Source organism: Macaca thibetana, chromosome 1 (genome assembly GCF_024542745.1).
Source record: "Macaca thibetana thibetana isolate TM-01 chromosome 1, ASM2454274v1, whole genome shotgun sequence".
Taxonomy (NCBI): domain Eukaryota; kingdom Metazoa; phylum Chordata; class Mammalia; order Primates; family Cercopithecidae; genus Macaca; species Macaca thibetana.
Genome location: NC_065578.1, coordinates 201184141 through 201207965, shown reverse-complemented (window position 1 = coordinate 201207965; position 23825 = coordinate 201184141). Strand labels below are relative to the sequence as shown.

Genomic DNA, 23825 nt, shown 5'->3' with positions numbered 1-23825 from the left:
ACTTGTAGTTCCAGCTACTCGGGGGGCTGAGGTAGGAAAGTCACTTGAACCCAGGAGGCAGAGGTTGCAGTGAGCCAAGATTATGCTGTTATATCTCAGCCTGGGTGACAGAGTGAGACCCCATCTGAAAAGAAGAAGAAGAAGGGGAAGAAGAAGAAGAGGAAGAAGAAGAAGAGGAAGAAGAACAAGAAGAAGAAGAGGAAGAAGAAGAAGAAGAAGAAGGAGAAGGAGAAGGAGAAGGAGAAGGAGAAGGAGCAGCACTGGCCAAGATATGGAGAAGTTGGAACACTTGTCCACTATTGCTGGGAATGTAAAATTATAGTTGCTGTGGAAAATAGGGCCTTGAACAGGTATTTGAAACCTACGTTCATAGCAGCACTAGTCACAATAACCCAAAGGTGGAAACAACTCAAATGTCCATTAACAGATGAATGGAAAAACAAAATGTGGTATATCTATACAATGGAATATTATTTAGCCTTACAAAGGAAGGAAATTCTGACACATGCTTCAACCTGGTTGAACCTTGAGAACATTATACTAAGTCACAATAAGCCAATCATAAAAGGACAAATACTTTATGATTCCACTTATATGAGGTACCTAGATTATTCAAACAATAGACAAAAAGTAGAATAATAGTTGACAAGGGATAGGAGGAGGAAAGAGAAGTTAGGAGTTATTGTTTAATGGCAATACAATTTCAGTTTGGCAAGATGAAAGTGTTCTGGAGATTGGTTGCACAACAATGTGAATGTACTTAACACTACTGAACTGCACAGTTAAAATAGTTAAGATGCTATGTTTTATGTTACATGTATTTTATCAGTTTTTAAAATCCTCAGAAACACTGTGCAACATAGTGAGACCCCATCTCTACAAAAAACTTTTTAAAAATTAGGCCAGCATGGTGGTTCATGCCTGTAGTTCCAGCTACTCATGAAGGCTGAAGTGGGAGGATCACTTGAATCCAGGAGGTCAAGGCTGCACTGAGCCATGATTGTGCCACTGCACTCCAGCCTAGCTGACAGAGTGAGATCCTGTCTCAACAAAGGGGAAAAAAAAAAAAGTCCTCAGAGACCAATCACCATGGAAATGTACTAGAAGATGTAATTTAGAAAAAATAATTCATAAAATACTACTGAGTGTCTTTAAAATATATATATAGGCAGGGTGGGCATGGTGGCTCACTCCTGTAATCCCAGAACTTTGGGAGACTGAGGCAGGAGGATCACTTGAGCCCAGGAATTCAAGATCAACCTCAGCAATATAATGAGATCCAGTCTCTACAAGAAACTAAAAAAGTAGGCCAGGTGCAGTGGCTCGCACTTGTAATCCCAGCACTTTGGGAGGCCGAGGTGGGAGGATCACTTGAGCCCGGGATTTCAAAACCAGCCCAGGCAACATAGTGAGACCCCATCTCAATTTATTTTTTTAAAAAATTAGCTGAGCATACAGGTGCACACCTGTAGTCCCAGCTACTCAGGAGGCTGAGGAAGGAGGATATCTTGAGCCAAGATCTCACCACCACACTCCAGCCTGGATGGCAAAGTGAGATCCTGTCTCAAAAAAAAATTAAAAATAAAAACATACAGGCAAATTTTATAATTAATATTAGTACTGGGCAGATGATCGATTTTGTTAATGGAAAAATGCATATAGAAGATAGCAGCTTTAAAAATCTGCTAAGGGCAGACACAGTGGCTCACATCTGTATCATGCTACTTTGGGAGGCTTGAGCCCAGGAGTTGGAGACCAGCCTGGGCAACATAGTAAGATTCCATCTTTACAAAAATAAATAAATAAATAAATAAAATTAAAATTAGAATCTACTTTAAAAACATATTGTGTTACCAAAAATTAATTAAAACAATAAAATTCCTTGTTGGCAATATTTTGTATAAATAGCTATCCTAGCACACACTACTATTGTAGTTTTTTTTTAAACCACAATTCTACTATAAATTGGTACTTTTTTCCTAGAGAACAATTTGGCAAAGTGTAATAAGGTCTTAAAAAATGTTTAGCTCTTCCAACCTGGTTATTCCACTTTGGGGGATTTATTCATTCAATGAATAGTCACTAAGCATTTTCCTTTTATGCATTAGGCACTGTTTTGAGGACTGTGAATACAGTGGTGAAGTCCATATAATCCCCGCCCTGAGAGTTTACAATCCTACAGAGGGAAAGAAACACATTTATTGATGGAGTGAATATATATTTTCCATGCTCACAATCCAGGTGAGGCAGGAGAATAGGATCTGGAGGCAGGGAACCTAAGGCTGTTTCAAGCCACCTTCCTAGAACTAAACTGAAAGGAAAACGCTAACTTTCCAGCCTAAGTGACAAAAAGACCAGAGTCTACTCCCTTTGCAAACCCCCTACCTTTTCTGCACAGCAGAAGGGAAATTGGCTTTCCGCAACCAATCAGACTGGTTGCAGGCCAAGTCTTTGTTTGCATAGAAGCATAACTTTGTAACTTCATCCTAGCCTCTTATTGGTTACCTTTTGCAACCAAGCAGATGTTTGCACAGAAGTGTGACCTTTGTAACTTCACTCCAGCCTCTGGTTGGCTGCTTTCTGCAACCAATCAGACTGATTGCAGGCTACCACTTCATTTACATGAGGTGAGCATGAAGTGGCCAACGGGAAACTTCTAGGGGCATTTGGACCCAAGAAGATTCTGTATCTGGGCCCTTGAGCCGCTGCTCGGGTCTGCCGCACTGTGGATTATACTTTCGTTTTCGATAAATCCCTGCTTTCATTCTTTTGTTGCTTTGTTCTTTCTTTGCTTTGAAGAACATTTTGTCCAATTCTTTGTTCAAAACGCTAAGAACCTGGACAACTTGCAGTCGCGACCCTCTACCAGTGATACTTGCTTCCTCTTTGTGTTAAATGTACTCCAAATCTTCTTTAAGAAACACCCCGCCTGTATCCCAGCACTTTGGGAGGCCGAGGCGGGCGGATCACGAGGTCAGGAGACGGAGACCATCCTGGCTAACACTGTGAAACCCCGTCTCTACTAAAAATAAAAAAAAAAAAATTTAAAAATTTTTAAAAACATTAGCTGGGCGAGGTGGCGGGCACCTGTAGTCCCAGCTACTCGGGAGGCTGAGGCAGGAGAATGGCGTGAACCCGGGAGGCGGAGCTTGCAGTGAGCTGAGATCCGGCCACTGCACTCCAGCCTGGGCGACAGAGCAAGACTCCGTCTCAAAAAAAAGAAAACAAAAGAAAGATAAAAAAAGAAACACCCCTTCCTCATTTTCCACCCTGTGAATGGATGGTCCACTCATCCAGCTACACCTATTTTAAGTCAATATTTGTATTTCACCGCCTGTTCACTCGGATTGCTTCAGAGATGACACAGAACTCATTTGGAGCTAATGAGATGAATAAAGATGTTTGCTTGGGCTTGTGGCAAATATACATTTTCTTCTGCCGTATTGTATAAAGGTATGAGGCTTAGGGCTGCTGTAAGCATCTCCATTTCCTGGGCTGTGTCAGCCTAAAAATGAAATAACTCCTGGAGAAAGGCAGCGCAAAAACATTAGAGAAATGGCCAGATGGTGTCCTCTGAGTCTCAGGACTGAAAGGCCTGTAGTCAGCTGTGCTACACTTGGACTTTCAGTTGTGTGAGCCAATATGGCCCCTTTTGTGTATAAACCAGTATGAACAGCACACTGTCACCTACAAAGAAGGAAAACCAACTTATACACATTTGGTGTCCGGATGGGATATCACAATAGAGTGACACGCATTGAAGTGGTGAGCCCAAGGATGGTATAGGAGAGAAGTCTAACCCAGACTCTAGTAGGGGAGCAAAGGCTTTCCATTAGTAAATGCCATTTTAGTTGAGAGCTGAGGCATATAACTAAGGAAATAGCTAAGAAGAAAAATAGAGCAATTTATACCAATTATAGCAAGCTTATTTCTAAAAAAAGAATATATTGGAAATAACCCAAATGCTCAACAATGGGTGCACTATTAAGCACACTATTTCATATAAATATAATGTAATACATACCAATATGGTGACAGCCATGACAAATATGTGCACAATTTGGATACGTGGTAATACTCAGTCTGGTTTTGTTAAGCACTCTCAGCTCAGTGGGATATTAGCTCGAAATAGTTTAATGTTTTTCCAATCACTGTGCTCTGTCAATTCCCCGCTTTCTTTACCTCAGCAACATTTTTGGCAGAGCCGTGGGTTTCCAGTCACTTTGAATTATTCAAATTCCAGGCTCACGTCGGATTTCAACCTGAGCTCATGCCTCCCCCACAGCTCAGCAGAGCTCAGGGCCCTGTTAGGAGGGAGGATGTGGGCTGCTCTCACCGGCCCCTCAGTGCAGCATCGTAGAAGGAAGGTGTAGAGGGGGGACAGGGGTCTGATTTGAGGATTATTATTCTCTTGAATCTCACTTATTCTCAAGGCCTAATTCCTGTGGTGTTCAAGACCAGAAGAGGAAGAGAGGCAGAGTTCAGGACCCTGTGTTGAGAGTGGCCTCTCTTGCCCCCAGGCCTCACTGCGGCCTCTGTCTCCTGTCTCCTCCATCTTCTGACTCCTTGTACGTGGGGTCACAGGAACTATGCTATCCCCTTCCAACTCTGTGAGTTGCCTCCAACGCTGGGAAGGGGTACTAATAACCATTACCCAAGGCCTTGCTTCCCCCTCCACCTTTACCTGCTCCTATAAGCTTTTTACTTCCAGAAATTTCCAGAAAATAAAGTGCCTTTTTATAAATTCACAAGTGCTGCACAACTCCAAGAACTACAGACCAATCTTTTCCAACAATTCCCCAATTGCTGTTTCTCCTGCTGACAGTATCATTACGGGACTGCTGGTTTATAGTAATTCAGCAAGGATCCCACCTGGAGAGAGGTAGTAGTCTTTGCTTTAGGCAGGTGCCCTCAAGCTTTACAGTGAATTTTCTTATGGGCCTCTTCCAAAGTTTACGTTTTAGGAAACTGACACAGGACAGGCAAGCCTCCAAATTGGGGCTTGGCCCAGAAGGGTTCTTGGTTTCACCCAGGGAAGAAGTCAAGGGTGAGCCAGTGGTGTTAGACAGCAATCCTTTACTGAATGGTACTGCTCCTTGTAGAGCAGCACTACCTCATAGGCAGCATGCCCAGAGTCAGCAACGCATGGGCTCTTGGCAACTGTGTTTATACTCAATTTCAATTATATGCAAATTAAGGGGCAGGTTAATGCAAATTGAGGGGTGGGTTATTTAAAACTTTCTAGGAAAGGATTGGTGACTTCCAGGTCATTGCCATGGCATTTGTAAACTACCATGGTGCTGGTGGGAGTGTCTCATGCTAATGAGCAATGAGAGCACCTAGGGATCACTTTTGTCGCTATCTGCTGGTTCCTGACGGTTTTTTTGCTTCATCCTGTCTGAACGAGATCCTGTTTGGATCAGCAGGGTTGTGACCAGAAAACAAGTCTAGCTAGTCTCCAACCTCAAAGGCTTGTTGCTATGAACTTTGGACACTTCCCAAGTCCCAAAGACTTCCAACTTTCGTTCTCCCAATTGTTTACTCATATGGGTGGGCAGTAAGGCAGGTAGTTGTTGGAGGAGTTGTTGGAGTTGTAGGGAGGAGTAGGGCTAATTTGATGGTCTTCTACTAGGGAGGTGCTGGCCCCAAGTTTTGGCAGGTTTCTCCAGAATATAGGGTACTTAAAGCCTGTTATTTTTATCTGTAGCCCCCAGTGCTAATTCCAGGACAACAGTCCTACTAAACATCCAATATCATGTATTGTTTAAGTCTCATATATCTCCATGACTGATTTTCTGTCTATTTGTTCTATCAAGGACTGGAAGAAGAGTAATAGAATCTTCAACTGTAATTCTACGTTTGTCTATTTCTCCTTTCAGTTCCTTCAGTTTTGATTTTTTTGAGGCCTTGTTTTTAAGTGCTTACATATTTAGAATTATGATGTCTTCCTGACCCCTTTATCAATATAAAATATTCTTCTTTATTTCTGGTAATATTTCCTGTTCTGAGATGTAGTTTTCTGATATTAATATAGCCACATCAGCTTTTTTTTTTAAATGGGTAGTGTTTTCATGGTATATTTTTTCTCATTCTTTCACTTTTAATCCACCTGTGTTTTCATATTTAATGAGCATATCTGTAGACGTCATATAATTGGGTTTCAATTTTTATATCTAGTCTGGCAATATCTGACTTTTGATAGTAGTGTTTAGATTCTTTATTATAATTACAAATATGGTTGGAATTGAGTCTACCATATTGCTATTTGTATTTTATTTATCCTCATATTTTCTTTGTAGCAATTTCACTTTACCTGCCTTATTTGGATAACTGATAATATTTTTAGGATTCCATTTTATCTCTAATATTGACTTATTAGCTATTTCTCTATTTTCTTTATTTTTAAGTGTTGTTCTAAGACTTAACATACGAATTTTTAGCCAGGCAGGCTGTAGTTCCAGCTACTTCAGAGGCTGAGGTGGGAAGACCTCTTAAGCCCAGGAGTTCAAGCCATTAGTATGCAATGATCACTCCTGTCAGTAGCCACTGCACTCCAACCCTGGGAAACATAGCTGAGAACGTCTCCTTAAAAACAACAAAAACAATATTATATTTCTTCAAGTATAATTAAGAAACCTGTAGGCCAGGTGCGGTGGCTCACACCTGTAATCCCAGCACTTTGGGAGGCTGAGGCAGGTGGATCACCTGAGGTCAGGAGTTCGAGACCAGCCTGACCAACATGGTGAAACCCCATCTCTACTACAAATACAAAAATTAGCCAACACGGTGACATGTGCCTATAATCCCAGCTACTCGGGAGGCTGAGGCACAAGAATCACTTGAACCTGGGAGGCGGAGGTTGCAGTGAGCCAAGATCGTGCCACTGCACTACAGCCTGGGTGACAGAGCGAGACTCTGTCTAAAAAAGAAAAAAGAAAAGAAACCTGTAACACTATACTTCCAGAGTATACTTTCTGTCTTTTCGCTATTGCTTTAATAGATTTTTACTTTTACATATGTTATAAACCCCGTAATAGATGGTTACTACAGTCATAGTAGTACACTGCACTACAGCCTGGGTGACAGAGTGAGACTCTGTCTAAGAAAGAAAAAAGAAAAGAAACCTGTAACACTATACTTCCAGAGTATACTTTCTGTCTTTTCGCTATTGCTTTAATAGATTTTTACTTTTACATATGTTATAAACCCCGTAATAGATGGTTACTACAGTCATACACTACATAACAATGTTTTGGTCAATGATGGATCCCATACAAAACAGTGATCCCGTAAGATTGTAATTGAGCTGAAAAATTCCTATCACTTGGTAACGTTGTAGCACAATACATGATTTACATGTTTTGGTGATACTGGCATAAACAAATGAACTGTGTTGTAGGTTATATAAAAGTATAGCACATATAATTACATACAATATGTAATACTTGATAGTAATAATAAATGACTATGTTGCTGGCTTATGTATTTACTATACTATACTTTTTATTGTTATTTTAGAGTTTATTCCTTCTACTTACATTATAAAAAGAGTTAATGGTAAGATAGCCTTGACCAGGTCCTTTGGAAGGTATCCAGAAGAAGGCATTGTTATCATAGGAGATGATGGTTCCATGCGTGTTTTTGCCTTGAAGACTTTCCGGTGAGACAAGGTATGGAGGTGGAAGACAGTGATGATCCTGACCTGTTGTAGGCCTGGGCTAATGTGTGTGTTTGTATCTCAGTTTTTAACAAAAACATTTAAAATGTATTTTAAAATCTTTAAAAATAGAAAAATGCTTATAAAATAAGGATATAAAGAAAGAATATTTTTGTACAGCTATATGATTGTGTTTTAAGCTAAACACTATTAAAAAAGAGTCAAAAAGTTTAAAATTTTTTTTAATTTATAAAGTAAAAAGATTACAGTAAGCTAGGGTTAATTTATTATTGAAGAAAAAATATTTATATAAACTTAATGTACCCTAAGTATATAGTGTCTACAAAGTCTACAGTCATGTACAGTAACGTCCTCAGCCTTCACATTCATTCACCACTTACTCGTTGTCTCACCCAGAGCAACTTCCAGCCCTACAAGCTCCATACAGGGTTAGTGCCCTACACACATGTACCATTTCTTATCTTTTATACTTTATTTTTACTGCGTCTGTTCTATGCTTAGCTATGTTTAGATACACAAATACTTACCATCATATTATAATTACCTACAGTATTGAGTACAGTATCACTCTGTAGAAGTTCGTAGCCTAGGAACATAGGCTATACCATACAGCCTATGTATGTGGTAGGCTATACCACTGAGGTTTGTGTAAGTACACACTGTGATGTTCACACAATGATGAATTTGCCTCATGATGCATTTCTCAGAACATATCCACATTGCAAAGCAATGCATGACTACAGTTTGCTTTAAATAGTCAATTTATCTTTTAAGAACATTAAAAATAAGAAAAAATGTCTCATTTACCTACATACTAATTATATATGGCATTTTGCATTTCTTTGTGTAGATCCAAGTTATATCTGGCTTCCTTCTGTCTGAAAACCTTCATGAAGAATTGTAATTCTTATAGTGAAGGCCTACTGTTGAGAAATTCTTTCAGCTTTTACTTATCTGAAAGTCTTTATTTTACCTTTATTTTTGCACTGGGTATAGAATTCTAGATTGATAATTTTCTCTTTTTTTCTTTCAGTACTTAAAAGATATTGCTTCATTGTCTTAAGGTTTACATAATTTTTGACAAGAAGTTTGTAATAATTCTAATCTTTATTTACCTCTGATATAATGTGCCTCTTTTTTCTCCAGCTATCTAATACTTTTAGGATTTTTCCCTTTATCACAGGTTTTCAGCAATTTGATTATAATGTGCCTTGGTGTTGTTTTAATTGTGTTTATTCTGCTAATTGGAGTTTGTTCCTAGAACTGTGGGTTTATAGTTTTTATCAATTTTTGGAAATTTTTCAGGGACTATTTCTTCTAGTGTTATATTTTGTTTGTTTGTTTTTGTTTTTGTTTGTCATCACTCTCTCTCTCTCTCTCTCTCTCTCTCTCTCTGTCTCTCTGGATTCAAGTTCATTGCTCTTTTCTTCTGGAGTGTCTGATCGGTAAATTCCACTCAGTAAAATTTTATTTTCAGATGTTATTCTTTTCATTGGCTTCTCTTTTATAGCTTCCATTTCTCTTATAATTATATTTATGTTTTCCTTTAAATATTTTAGCATATCAATCCCATTCATAATACCTGTTTTAATGTTTTCATCTGATAATTTCATCTTCTTTATTATTTCAAAGTTTTTTATTGACTGATTTTTTTACTGGTTATGTGGCACTTTTTTATTTCTTATAAATCTAGTAATTTTTTATTGATGTAGGCATTTCTTTCATTGTTGAGTGCTAGATATTATTTTATTCCTTTACAAGTTTGTTCTGGCAGGCAGTTAAATTACTTGTGGATCAGTCTGGCCCACTCAAAGCTTGTTTTTAAGCTCTTATAAAGCAGAACTAGAGTAGCCTTTACTCTAGGACTAATTTAGTCACATTCCTAAGACATGATCCTCCTGGGGTCTCTGCTGAGTGGGATCTCTGTAACTCAAGGAAGTCTCCCTACCCTATGGCTGGTGGACATTCAAATGATTCCCACTTCTGTGTAAGCTCTGGAAACTTTTTGGCTTACAGCTCTCTGGTAATTGTTCTTTTCCTGGAAATTGTTCTTTGCCCCACCTTGTGAAGTTTTATCCTAACCATATACTGACTGGTTTTTCAGACTCAAGGGACCCTTGTTCAGATTTCTGGAATTCTTTCTCTGTAGAGTCCTCTCCTGCCTGTTCTCTGCCCCACATTCTAGCTGTTTGACCTCCCTGAACTCTGATTTATTTTGTCTCAATTTGGTGAGATTTCCACAATCTGGAACCTGGACTGTCCATAGTTCAGTGTCTGAACACTGTTGTTTCACATGTTTTGTTCAGTTTTCTAGTGTTCTAGGTAATTTTGTACTCTTTTATTTTTATCATGCCTATAAGTGTAAGTCCCTTTCAATGAGAACTAGAAAAACAAACAGAGATATAATAAGTTGATGGGACTTTATTTGGGGATACGAGTGCGGTAAAGAAAATTACAGCAAGCTGTTTATTAGTATGAGTTTGTAGGCTTGAGACAGATGGGGCTAATCTGCAATTATATAAAAGACTTTCTTATAAAGAGAAGCAGAAATGAGCTGAGGTGATGCCCAGCAGGCAGATCTATAGGTGGGAAGGGCTGGGCTAACTGTTCTAAAAGTCGAATGCAAAGAGAAACATTTGGGTGTTTGTTAAAAGGCAGATTCTATGCTTCCTGCAAGTGATCCCATGGGCCCCCCCAATTTGTATTTTTAACAGGCGCCCTAAGGTGGTACTGATGCAGTTGGTCTGTTGGCCATTCTTGAAGAAATACCAGCTGAGGATCCTAGGTAGGGAATCCTCATATGAACCCAGACAACTCCATCTCAGGCACACAGGTAGGGCCCCCTATATGCATGAAAGGCTAGAAGAGGAATCATTATGGAGTGAGAAAAGAGATGTCAGAGAGGAAGCAGTTGGCCTTCAGGACCAGGTAGAAGTGCAAGGGATAAGGAGAGTCAGAGCAAGAGGTGACAGGGTCTTGGGTACAAGAATTGCTTTCCCTTGGCCAGGTGCATAGACCGTCTATGGAAGGTGCACCTTGGGATGAGGTAGCAGAAGGCCTCCAACAGGGAAAGCCTCAGACACATGAGCAAGAGCAGCCCTGAAGGAAAACAGCTGGAGTCAAAACAGAATGAAAACCTCACTTTGCTGGCTGCATAACAGCAACTACAAACACTGATTTAGATGAACCTTTTGCAGTGATCTAGTCTTTCTCATGAAATACTCATGTCCATTTCAGTGAGCTCTCTAGGGACACAATTTCAGCTTTGTAGTGATTCACGGTGGGTTGTTACATTGGCCAAATTGCCTTAGTGCTGTATTGACGAGCTCAGTTGAAACAGAGAGAGCTGAGTTTATCTCTTCATCAGGGTTCCTAAAAGCCCAATCTCAGCAAGAATTCTAGATTCAGGTCGACTGAGCACTGTTCAGAATCCTTTATTAATTTCCTCTTGATGTATCACCAGCAAGAGTAAAATCTTTCTACCCCGACCAAGCCTGCTAACCACCACTAGGGCTTAAAGCCCAAAGAGAAGATGTTCAACTCCAGATAAAGGAAATACACCAGGGGCGTCCTTGGAGAAAGGGAATGTGTACTCTGACAAGCAGGCTCGCTGCACTGTCCCTCAGGGCAGGACATGCACTTGGACCAGTGGGGAAGGAGAAAACATGGAACTTTCAAGTTAATTAATGACAGTAAAGAGGACGAGAACAGAGGTAAAACAATGGGTCAAAGTCTTCCTGGCTTAGTTTATGGTCTCTGGTGATTGAGAACAGCTCACAATGCCAAAACATGGCTCTGTTTAGAGGGACAGGTGTGGGAGAAAGAAAATATCATTTCAATGAAGGACCAGCCTTCTGTGCAGGAAGTCAAGAAATCTCAATGTCTTGGGTCATTTTAAGTTAATCACAGTTCTGTGGTGGGATATCTCAGAAGAGTCACAGAAACCTTATTCTTAAGAGGATCAATAAATTAAGAAGGAGACCTTCTTAAATGAAAAAATTCACTTTGTAGAGAAGAAAAGCTGTTTTCAGTTAATACATGGTTACTGAGTATCCACAGATTATTTTTCTTCTCTCTGTGAATGACGGCAGCATTTCCCAAATGAGTTTTGCCCAATATTCAACCTTTGGGATGCTCCATAGGCCAAAGAGTTCCATCTTCAAATTTCAAGGGAACACTGCCTACTGTCTCTTCCTGTGGACAGTCATTATGCACATAGGTATATTAAAGATACTGGGTAGTCTCGTAGCATGGAAACTTACTTAATTAAAAAAAAACTTATTGCGTCCTAAACTTAATTGATAATGGAATCCCTTTTTTAGATGATCCCTGATAACATCCTGAAGCTTTACTGAGCTCTGAAGCACCCTCAGAAGTGTTCATAAATACCGCTAACAGAATTGGACTCTTCCATGCTTGGTCAAAATATCATCAAAGGTTGACTTACACACCTATTAAGATGGCCAAAATAAAAAAAAAAATTACTGATAATGCCAAGTGTTGGAATACATGCAGAGCAATACAAACTCTCACCAATTGCTGATGAGAATGCAAAATGGTCGGCCACTCTGGAAGACAGTTTGGTGGTTACTTAAAACATTATATATATATATATGCTGTATCAACCAACAAATCTACTTCAAAATATTTTTTTAATTTTTTTATTTTTGATACATAGCAGTGTGTATATATGTATAATAGTACCTATTTTGGGGTACATTTATGGGGTACTATTACAAACATGTAATAGTACATATTTATGGGCTACATGTGATTTATGACATACTTATTTACAGGGTACATGCATAGAATGTGTAATGATCAAATCAGGGTACTTAAAATACCATTTTTGGTACAACAATGAAAACTTACATTCACACAAAAACTCATCTATGAAAGTTCGTAGCAGTTTTACTTATAATCGCCAAGAGCTTCAAAAAATCCAAATGTTATTCAATGGGTGTATGAGTAAACACACTGTTGTACATGTGTACAATGGAATGCTACTAATAAATAAAAGAGAGCAAATTATTCATACACACAATATGGATGAATCTCAAATATATTGTGCTAGATGAAAAAATCCAATCCAAAAAGTTGCATATGGTATGATTCTACTCATGTGACATTATTGGGGGAACCAGCCCCAATATTTCAATGTAGGTTCTTTTCTATTTTCCCTAAGTGTCAGCCAGTCTGAGAAATAAAGGGAAGGAGCACAAAAGAGAGAAATTTTTAAGTTGGGTGTCTGGGGGAGACATCACATGTCGGCAGGTTCCATGATGCCCTTGAGCCACAAAACCAGCAAGTTTTTATTAGTGATTTTCAAAGGGGAGGGAGTATGGGTCGCAGAGATCACATGCTTCAAGGGCAACAAAATATCACAAGGCAAATGGGCAAGGAAAAGTCACAAGGCCAGGGCAAAATTAGAATTGCTGAGGAAGTTTCATGTCCCACTGTGCACACATTGTCATTGATAAACATCTTAACAGGAAACAGGGTTCAAGAGCAGAGAACCGGTCTGATTAGAATTTGCCAGGCTGGAATTTCCTAATCCTAGCAAGCCTGGGAGCACTGCAGGAGACAAGGGCATGTTTCATCCCTATCTACAACTGCATAAGGCAGACACTCCCAGAGCAGCCATTTTAGAGCCCGCCACCACTGCTGCCCTGGGAATGCATTCTTTTCCCAGGGCTGTTAATTATTAATATTCCTTACTGGGGAAGGAATTCAGCGATATTTCTCTTACCTGTTTTCGGTAATAAGAGAAATATGACTCTGTCCTGCCCAGCTCTCAGGCAGTCAGACCTAATGGTTATCTTCCTTGTTCCCTGAACATTGCTGTTATCCTGTTCTTTTTTCAAAGTGCCCAGATTCCATATTGTTCAAACACACATGCTTTACGAACAATTTATGCAGTTAACGCAATCATCACAGGGTCCTGAGGCGACATACATCCTCAGTTTACGAAGATAATGGGATTAAGAGATTAAAGTAAAGACAGGCATAGGAAATTATAAGAGTATTGATTGGGGAAGTGATAAATGTCCATGAAATCTTCACAATTTATGTTCAGAGATTGCAGTAAAGACAGGCATAAGAAGTTATAAAAGTATTAATTTGGGGAACTAATAAATGTCCATGAAATCTTCACAATTTATGTTCCTCTGCCATGGCTGCAGCCGGTCCCTCCGTTCAGGGTCCCTGACTTCCCACAACATGACATTCTGGAAAAGGCAAAAATATAAGAATGGAGAATGGACAGGTGGTTGCCAGGGACAAGAGGGTCTGATTATACAGGGAAAGCAGAAGATAATTTTTTTTTTTTTGAGGTGGAGCTTCTCTCTTGTTGCCCAGGCTGGAGTGCAATGGTGCGATCTCGGCTCACTGCAACCTCTGCTTCCCAGGTTCATGCCATTCTCCTGCCTCAGCCTCCTGAGTAGCTGGGATTACAGGCACCTGCCACCATGCCCAGCTAACTTTTTGTGTTTTTAGTAGAGACAGGCCTTCACTATGCTGGTCAGGCTGGTCTTGAACTCCTGACCTCAGGCGATCCACCTGCCTCAGCCTCCAAAAGTGCTGGGATTACAGGCATGAGCCACTGAGCCCGGCCGGGAATTCTTTAAGTTGTTGAAATTGTTCTGTATCCTCCCGTGCTGTTAGGTTCAAGACTCTATGCACATGTAAAACACATAAAACTTTACACCAAAAAAAGTGGATTTTACTCTCTGTAAGTTTTTAAAATTAAAATAAAAAGATGATGCTGGCAATATTTATCTATGTAAGAGCATTTTAACCCAGTAATATCATTCTACAAATTTACCCTATGAGTAAGTTTCTACAAGTACCTAAAGATTCAGGTACCTGGTTACAGAGCAGAGAAAGTACAGAGGCTGCATCTGGTTCCCACTGTCACAGCCATTGCAGTACATTGAGCTCCACAGAGACAGCACTGGGGCAAGGGAGAGCTGGACTTGCCAGACAGGCACTGGGCAGCTCTGTGCCTTGCTGAGGAAAGATAACTAAGCATGGTCGAAGGAAATCCTAAGAAGCCGAGAGGCAAAATGTCATCATCTGAATTCTTTGTGCAAGCTTGTCAGGAGGAGCATAGGAAGAAGTACCCAGCTGCTCCAGTCAACTCCTCAGAGTTTTCTCAGAAGTGCTCAGAGCGGTGGAAGACCATACATGCTAAAGAGAAAGGAAAATTGAAGACATGGGAAAGGTGGACAAGACCTGCTAGGAAAGAGAAAGGAAAAGCCATATCCCTTGCAAAGGGGAGAGAAAAAAATAAGTTCGAGAATCCCAGTGCACCCAAGAGGCCTCCATCAGCCTTTTTCCTCTTCTGTTCTGAGTATCACCCCAAAATCACAGGAGAACATCCTGGCCTGTCCATTGGTGATGCTGCAAAGAAACTGGGAGAAATGTGGAATAACACTGCTGCAGATGACAAGCAGCCTTATGAAAAGAAGGCTGCAAAGCTGAAGGAAAAATACAAAAAGGATATTGCTGCATATTGAGCTAAAGGAAAGCCTGATGCAGCAAAGAAGGGAGTCGTCAAGCTGAAAGAGTAAGAAAAAGAAGGAAGAGGAAAAGAACGAGGAAGAAAATGAAGATGAATATGAAGAAGATGATGACGATGAATAAGTTGGTTCTAGCAGTTTTCTTTTTCTTGTCTTTAAAGCATATAACCCCCCTGTACACAACTCACCCCTTTTAAAGAAACACATTGAAATGGGAGGCTGTGTAAGATTTATTTTTAACTGTACCGTGTCTTTTTTGTATAGTTAACACATTACTGAATGTGTCTTTAGATAGCCCTGTCCTGGTGGTATGTTCAATAGCCACTAACCTTGCCTGGTACAGTATGGGGTTGTAAATCGGCATGGAAATTTAAACAGGTTGTTGTTGGTGCACAGCATAAATTAGTAACGAAAGGGGATGGTAGTTTTTTCATCTTCGGTTGTTTCTGATGTAGCTTATATGAAATAATTGTTGTTCTGTTCACTGAATACCACCTTGTAGTTGCAAAAAAATAGTTGCAGTTGTTTTGTTGACATTCTAAATGCTTCTAAGTAAATACAATTTTCTTTATTAATAAAATAAGATTCATTTACCTATGTATTCACTCATTTAATCATTGTTTGTAATAGCAAAACAAAAGAAGAAAGGGAAGAAAAGACAAGAAAAGAATCTAGGAAGAGTTCATACATACAGACCCACTGAAGTAAACTTCTAATAATAAAATACAAATCAGTCATTAAAAATAACAAAATAATCAACATCTTAACCGAAAAGTGAAAGGCACAGAGTAAGGAATATTCCACATTAAAGGATACCAAGGAGACAATAATTTAGTAGAACATGGGATCCTGGACTGGATACTAGAGAAGAAAAGGAACATGAGTAGGACAACTGGCAAAATGTGAATATGGCATATACATCAGAAAATCGTATTATGTAAACAGCAATGCCTTGATTTTGATCATCATAATTAATTATGTAAGATGTTAATGTTTATGGAATTTGGGAAAAGGTATATGGTAATTTTCTCTAATTTTTTTGTAAGAAATTAGCTTAAATAAAAAGTTTTAAAATACACAAAAAATAAGAAACCATCATAATAATATAGAAACTTACCAAAGTTCCTGTTTTTACACCCCAAGGGACATAAGACACAGGAGAGAAAGACCAGGGGCTGCCTAGGGTGGGAAATGCACTAAGAGATACCTTTGGGAGCTAAGCTATGAGGACACAAAGGCATAAGAATGATGCAATCGACTTTGGAGTCTTGGGGAAGGGTGGGAGCGGGTAAAGGATAGGGAACTGCGCATTGGGTACAGTGTACACTGCTCAGGTGATGGGTGCACCAAAATCTTAGAAACCGCCACTAAAGAACTTACTCATGTAACCTAAATAAATAAATAAAAGACTTACTGTTCTTGTGAAAAAGAAAGAAAGAGAGAGAGAGAGAGAGAAAGAAAAAAGGAAAAAAAAGAAAGAGATGGCTATGGCCGGGCACGGTGGCTCACGCCTGTAATCCCAGCACTTTGGGAGGCCAGGGCGGGCGGATCACCTGAGGTCAGGAGTTTGAGACCAGCCTGACCAACATGGTGAAACCCTGTCTCTACTAAAAATACAAAAATTAGCCAGGTGTGGTGGCATGTGCCTGTAATCCCAGCTACTTGGGAAGCTGAGGCAGGAGAATCGCTTGAACCCGGGAGGCAGAGTTTGCGGTGAGCTAAGATCACGCCACTGCACTTCAGCCTGGGCAACAAGAGCGAAACTCCATCTCAAAAAAAAAAAAAAAAGAAAAAGAAGTGAGAGAAAGATGACTTAAAAGCACTTGTGCAAGATAATGGGAGGATCTTAATGGGGAAACTGAGTATGCAGGAACTGTCTGCAGCTTTGCAACTTTTCTGTAAACCTCAAACTACTCTCAAATAACTATTATTATTATTATTGTTATTAAACAGCAAAAAAAAAAAAAAAAAAAAGAGAGAGAGAGAGAGATACCCTCATAATGCTAAGATCCCAAAGGGGTATACTCTCAGTGCAAGAGCAAATCTGAAGTAAGCTTGTCCTCAGCCAGAGTAGACTATGAAGAAAATTGCTGTCTCATAAATTGGCATATATGGATGGGGGAAAAAAACTCAGGGATTCATAACCTCATGGTAGTTCTCAGATAGTTTTGTAGCCCAAATCCATACTATTTTTATGCCTAGAAAAACTTCAGACTGAATCTTTTTAAAAACCAGGTTCTGAGTTAATAGTGCCCATCTAGGCCAGGCACTGAGGCTCATCCCTATAATCCCAGCACTTTGGGGGGCTGAGGCAAATGGATTGCCTGAGGTCAGGAGCTCAATACCAGCCTGGCCAACATGGAGAAACCCCATCTCTATTAAAAATACAAAAATTAGCTGGGCGTGGTAGCTGGTGCCTGGAATCAATCCTAGCTACTTGGGAGGCTGAGGCAGGAAAATTGCTTGAGGCAAGAGTTTGCAGTGAGCCGAGATTGCACCATTGCCCTCCAGCCTGGGCCACAAGAGCAAGACTCTACCTAAAAAAAAAAGAAAAAGAAAAAGAAAATAGTGCCCATCTAGCAGATACAAATCCTTCCTGAAGAAAACTGCTTTTGATGGGGGACACAAAGAATTCCCACAAATAAAATTCCAACAAATATGAAGTCACAAAAAATATCACTTAATACCAAGAAAACAAATCTCCATGAGCTGGATCCAGGAAAAACAACAGAATCAAATCCAGAAGGACTTCTGAAATTTAAATTAGACATAGAATATAAAAGAATATATGCAATATTTTTAAAGAATAAAAATGTTATATGGGCAAGATTTGGAAAAATGAAAAACATAATAATTTTTTTTTTTTTTGAGACAGAGTCTGTCTATCTCTGTCGCCCAGGCTGGAGCCCAAGCTAGAGTGCAGTGGCGTGATCTCGACTCACTGCAATTTCTGCCTCTTGGGTACAAATGATTCTCATGCCTCAGCCTCTCGAGTAGCTGGGACTACAGGCGTGTGCCACCATGCCCGGCTAATTTTTGTGTTTTTAGTAGAGATGGGGCTTTGCCATATTGGTTAAGCTGGTTTCGAACTCCTAGCCTCAAGTGAACTGTCTGCCTCAGCCTCCCAAAGTGCTGGGATTATAGGCGTGAGCTGCCACACCCAGCCAAAACATGATAATCAAAATTAAAAACTCAATGTTGGTTTAACAGCAGATGAGACACAGATGAAGAGAGAATTCATGGAATAAAGAATAACTATGAAGAAATTATATAGAATAAGGTGTAAAGAACAAGAGATAGAAATTTTGAGTCAGGCGCGGTGGTGCATGCCTATAGTCCCAGGTAATCAGGAGGCTGAGATGGGAGGATCCCTTGAGCTCAGGAGTTCCAGACCAACCTGGGCAACATAGTGAGATCCCATCTCGAAAAAAAATTAAGAAACACAAATAAATAAATGTTTAAAAATAGAAGAAATGTTTTAATTTAAAAAAGAAAAGAAATTTTGCAAGAATTTCAAATATGATGTGAAGGGTACTACACATACGTATGAATACCACTGAAAGCCATCTTGGAGGCCAGCTCCCACAATTGTGTCATTCAAGTCTTCTATATTCTTATTGAATCTTTTTACCAACTTGTTCTATCAATCACTTAGAATGGAATGTTGACGTTTCCAGCTGTGGTTGTGAATATATCTATTTCTTCTTTAGTTCCATCATGTTTTGCTTTATGTATTTTGGAGCTGTGTTTTTCCATATCTACACACTTGGGGTTGTTACAGCTCATTAAGGAATTGGCCCCTCCATCATTATAGAAAGGCTCTTCTCATCCCTAGTAAAATTCCTAGTTTGGAATTTGACTTTGATGTTAATATAAGCACTCCTGCTTTGTTTACTGTTCTCATCCATTTACTTTTATCCTATATATGTCATTATATTTAAGGTGGGATCATCCACATTCCTTGGCCTGTGGCTCCCTTCTACCATTTTCAAAGCCGGCAACAGTGGGCAGAGTCTTTTTTGTGGAGCCATTTCTCTGGTTCTCAGCAGCCAGGAAATGATCTCCACTCTTAAGCAATCATGTGATTAGATTGGGCCCACCTAGTAATCCAGGCTCCTCTTCCCAGCACAAGAGCCTTAACCTGGAGGACCTCAACCTCTTCAAAGAGCTTTCTGCGTGACTGAGTACTCTAACCTTTCTCTCTTTCTGAGGTCTTAGCACAAGACTGTGCAGCCACATCTTTGATCCAGCACATTTGAAATTCAGTCCCCTGGTTGCTTTATAACTTACAAACTTGAAAAAATTATTATTTTGTAGATTACCTGGATTTTCTTGTCAGGTAGGAGTGACATGTTCTTGCAGTATCCTAAGCAACTGTGGAAACTCTACTTAATATTTAATAAAAGCATTTTTTTTTTTTTTTTTTTTTTTTTTTTTGAGACGGAGTCTTGCTCTGCCGCCCAGGCTGGGGTGCAGTGGCCGGATCTCAGCTCACTGCAAGCTCCGCCTCCCAGGTTTACGCCATTCTCCTGCCTCAGCCTCCCGAGTAGCTGGGACTACAGGCGCCCGCCACCTCACCCGGCTACTTTTTTGTATTTTTTAGTAGAGACGGGGTTTCACCGTGTTAGCCAGGATGGTCTCGATCTCCTGACCTCGTGATCCGCCCGTCTCGGCCTCCCAAAGTGCTGGGATTACAAGCTTGAGCCACCGCGCCCGGCCAATAAAAGCATTTTTTAAGAAACAAGGAAAACAGGAGAGAATATTATTGATTGTGAGATGAGTGAGGGTAATTGCTAGTCATATAACTGAGAAGTTGGTTCGAGACATCCAAATGCATAGAGGGAAAGATAAGACCTGTGATGGACTTTGTTTTTTAACTTTTCGATTAAAAACAGAAAAAGCCAATGTCCAAAGATATGATTCCTGGTTAAAGCATCCCCAGGCCCTCACAAAAATTGGCATATTTGATACCATCTGATAAGCTAAATAAATGCTCTCTGGGGTACCCTCAGCTCAGCTGACCTCCATTACCAGTCATTGGCACAATACGGTCAGAGATTAACACAGCACATTTTTCTCCTTCCCACCACCATGGACACCACCACCTTCCGAAGGTCGAGGCCAGGGTAACTCCAGCATTTACAATAAAGGGCAATATGTATTGGGAGCTAGCAAAATCAATCCAAAGGTCTGGGGGAAAAAGAAGGTATCTTCCTTGGGTCCTGTCTCTTGCCCTAAACGGAGATAAAACATGTTTCTAGTTCAATACTTCAAAGGGCAGGGATTTGTCTCTGTCACAGAACTGGAGACTTGGAAGAAACTCCAAATGTAACTCCTCACCCTGGGCAAAACCAGCATAAAGTGGTTTGTGGAGCAGCGGTCAAGACCAGGAACAGTGCCCTACATATATATGGAGAAGATGTGTTCATCCCTTGAGTCTGGGCTGAGCCTATGTATAAGAACAATTTATTCATTTATATGGTATCCGTTTATGTTATTTTTTGACATATTTAATAAAACTAACTAAAACTTATATGAACGATTTTAGGTATTACATGATCTCAAGGAATTTCTACATGGTGGGTTTTTTGTTTGTTTCTTCTGTCAGAACTCCTGAGATGCTGTTGGATCAAGTCAAAAAATCAAAGAAACAGCATCAAAAATGAAAGAGCAAGTTTAGTCTCTGCCAAGTTCACTCCTCTCCTACAAGTCACAGTTGGAGGGTGGGGAGCTGGATAAAACCAATACGTGCTTCTCTCCCATCGGTGTGAAAAGTTTTTTGTTTTCTTATCTTTAACGCGTCTGTTGAAAATATCTCGCACTAGGAAGACTGTCTTCTCACAGAAGTCCTGAGGGATACACGATCTTGTACATATGTTTACAAAATTGAGGGCAGCAAAGTATGAGGGCATTAGAGGTCACTTGGATCTGCGCACAGCAATCATTTGGAGGCTGCGTCTTTGGTTCCTTATTTGTGCCTGTGTAAGTCCGGCCTTGCATGGGAGTCCCAGAGGAGCAAGAAAAGCAGGCCAAAGAAGATACAGAAAAGACTCCGGCATCCCTGTGACGTCATGAAGGGTCTGCTTGCTGCTGCCCAGAGTAAGTCGGCTTCGCTGTTCAAGTTCTGGTCCAGTGCCTGTAGGAAGAACACATGCCCTGTAAATGAGGAAGAGAGGGCCTGCTCTCTGCCAAGGTCTAGTTGCACATGAACCTGAATCCTAACACAACCCAGCAAGATTAATATTGTATCCCCTTGGGCCAATACCAAAACCAGCTCATAAAGGTTAAGTAACGTGTTTAAGGTCGCACAGCCAGTAAGTAGCAAAGCAAAGATTCGACCCCATGAAAGCCTTCCCTCTTTTTGAGGGCGCCACACTGCCCTCAAAGAGACACATCCTGAATTAGGGTGTGTCCACCCTCACCCTGGGAAGCAGCTCTACCTGACAAGTAGAAAAGCAGAATACAATTGACTGTCGAACAACATGGGTTTAAACTGTGCAAGTCCACTTATATGTGAATTTATTTTCAATAAAAGTTATACCAAGTTCACCTTCCTCTCCTGCCTCCCTTTCCACCTCCTCACCCCTTCCCCCCGATACCCCTGAGACAGCAAGACCAGCCCCTCCTTTTCCTCGTCCTCCTCAGCAACATAAGGATGAAGGCCTTGATGATGGTGATGATCTATTCCACTTAATGAATAGTAAATATATTTTCTCTTCCTTATGTTTTTCTTTTCTTTTTTTCTGAGATGGAGTCTTGCTTTGTCACCCAGGCTGGAGTACAGTGGCTCAATCTCGGCTCACTATAACCTCTGCCTCCTGGGTTCAAGCAATTCTTGTGTCTCAGCCTCCCAGGTAGCTGGGATTACAGGCGCCTGCCACCATGCCTGGCTAATTTTTGTATTTTTAGTAGAGACGGGGTTTCACCATATTAGCCAGGCTGGTCTTGAACTCCTGACCTCAGGTGATCTGCCCACCTCAGCCTCCCAAAGTGCTGGGATTACAGGCCTGAGCCACCACGCCTGGCATGTTTTTCGGTTTTTGTTTTTGTTTTTTTTTTTTGAGACGGAGTCTTGCTCTGTCACCCAGGCTGGAGTGCAGTGGCCAGATCTCAGCTCACTGCAAGCTCCGCCTCCTGGGTTTACGCCATTCTCCTGCCTCAGCCTCCCGAGTAGCTGGGACTACAGGCGCCCGCCACCTCGCCCGGCTAGTTTTTTGTATTTTTAGTAGAAACGGAGTTTCACCGTGTTAGCCAGGATGGTCTCAATCTCCTGACCTCGTGATCCACCCGTCTCGGCCTCCCAAAGTGCTGGGATTACAGGCTTGAGCCACCGCGCCCGGCCGTTTTTCGTTTTTTTTTTTTGAGACAGGGTCTCCCTCTGTCACCCAGGAAGGAATGCAGTGATGTCATCATAGCTCATTGAAGCCTCAACTTTCCAGGCTCAAGTGATCCTCCCACTTCAGCCTCCCAAGTAGCTGAGACTACAGGCACAGGCCACCATGCCTGGCCCTGGTGTGTGTGATACCCTCAGAGCTGGTGGCTCAGCAGGGCTTGGCAGTTTTGTAGTGCGGTGAAGATATGCAGAGACATATATCAGCCAGTCAAGTTCAATTCCAGCTCTGCGTCTCCTGCTGGGGGCCTTGGGGCAAGGCCTCACTTGAGTTTCCTCCAGTGTAGGCAGTAGATATTAACAAGATTCACCTAATAGGCCTAAGGGAGTGAGTGGACTAAGGGAGATAATCCACAGAGCAGCCTGCACAGAGCAATGCATGATAAATATTATCTATCTTGATTCTTCTTCCTTGCATTTCCCATCATTTGCAATTGCATATTCATTTGTGTGATTATTTGACTAATAACTGTCTTTTTCACTAAAAGACACGCTTGGTGAAGCCAGGGACTGTGTCTGTTTTGCTCGCCGGTGAATCTTCAGTGACTCCCAAGCACAGTCTGACACCCAGTAGATGATTGGCAAATGTGTAGTGAATCGGTGAAGGTATGAGGAATAGAAAGCACTTAATACATGTTTGTTGGACTGTAAAAGAACAAAATGCTCTGGAAATGGCTGGTAATGTTTTTTGGCCTTGGTGCTGTTACAGCTTGTGACATTGTAAAATACATATTTGGTCTTTATCCCATTTCCTGGCATTTAACTCTTACAATCCTTGGAATCTCCACAGTGATGTATTTTTGTATGCTTATGTTGATGGATAGCTTTAGGATGGGCCCAGTCAGGTCACCAGAAAGAACAAGGCATAATTAGAGGACTGGGACTTTCAGCCCCACCCCGTAACCTCTGGAGAGGGGAGAGGGGCTGATGGCCAGTGGCCAATGACTTAATCAATCATGCCTACCTAATGAAGTTTCCATCAACTCGAAAAGGGCAGGGTTCTAGGAGCTTCCAGATAGCTGAACACGTGAAGGTTCCTAGAGGGTTGCATGCCCAGAGAGGGCATGGAAGCTCTGTGCCCCTTCCCCCATACCTCACCCTACGCATCTCTCTGTCAGTATCCTTTGTGATATCCTTTATAATAAACTGCTGAACGTAAGTTCGTATTTCCCTGAATTCTATGAGCTGCTCCAGCAAATTAGTTGAACTCAAAGGGGTGTCATGAGAACCCCAACTT

The 23825-nt window shown here is 40.9% G+C and overlaps 1 protein-coding gene and 1 pseudogene across 1 annotated transcript in view; one reads left to right on the top strand and one right to left on the bottom strand.

Moving 5' to 3' along the window:
- GALNT2 (polypeptide N-acetylgalactosaminyltransferase 2) overlaps positions 1 to 23825 on the bottom strand; it is a 1373297-nt gene that overhangs the window by 565794 nt on the left and 783678 nt on the right. The window lies entirely within an intron of this gene.
- Positions 14707 to 15322, top strand: LOC126942132 (high mobility group protein B1-like; annotated as a pseudogene).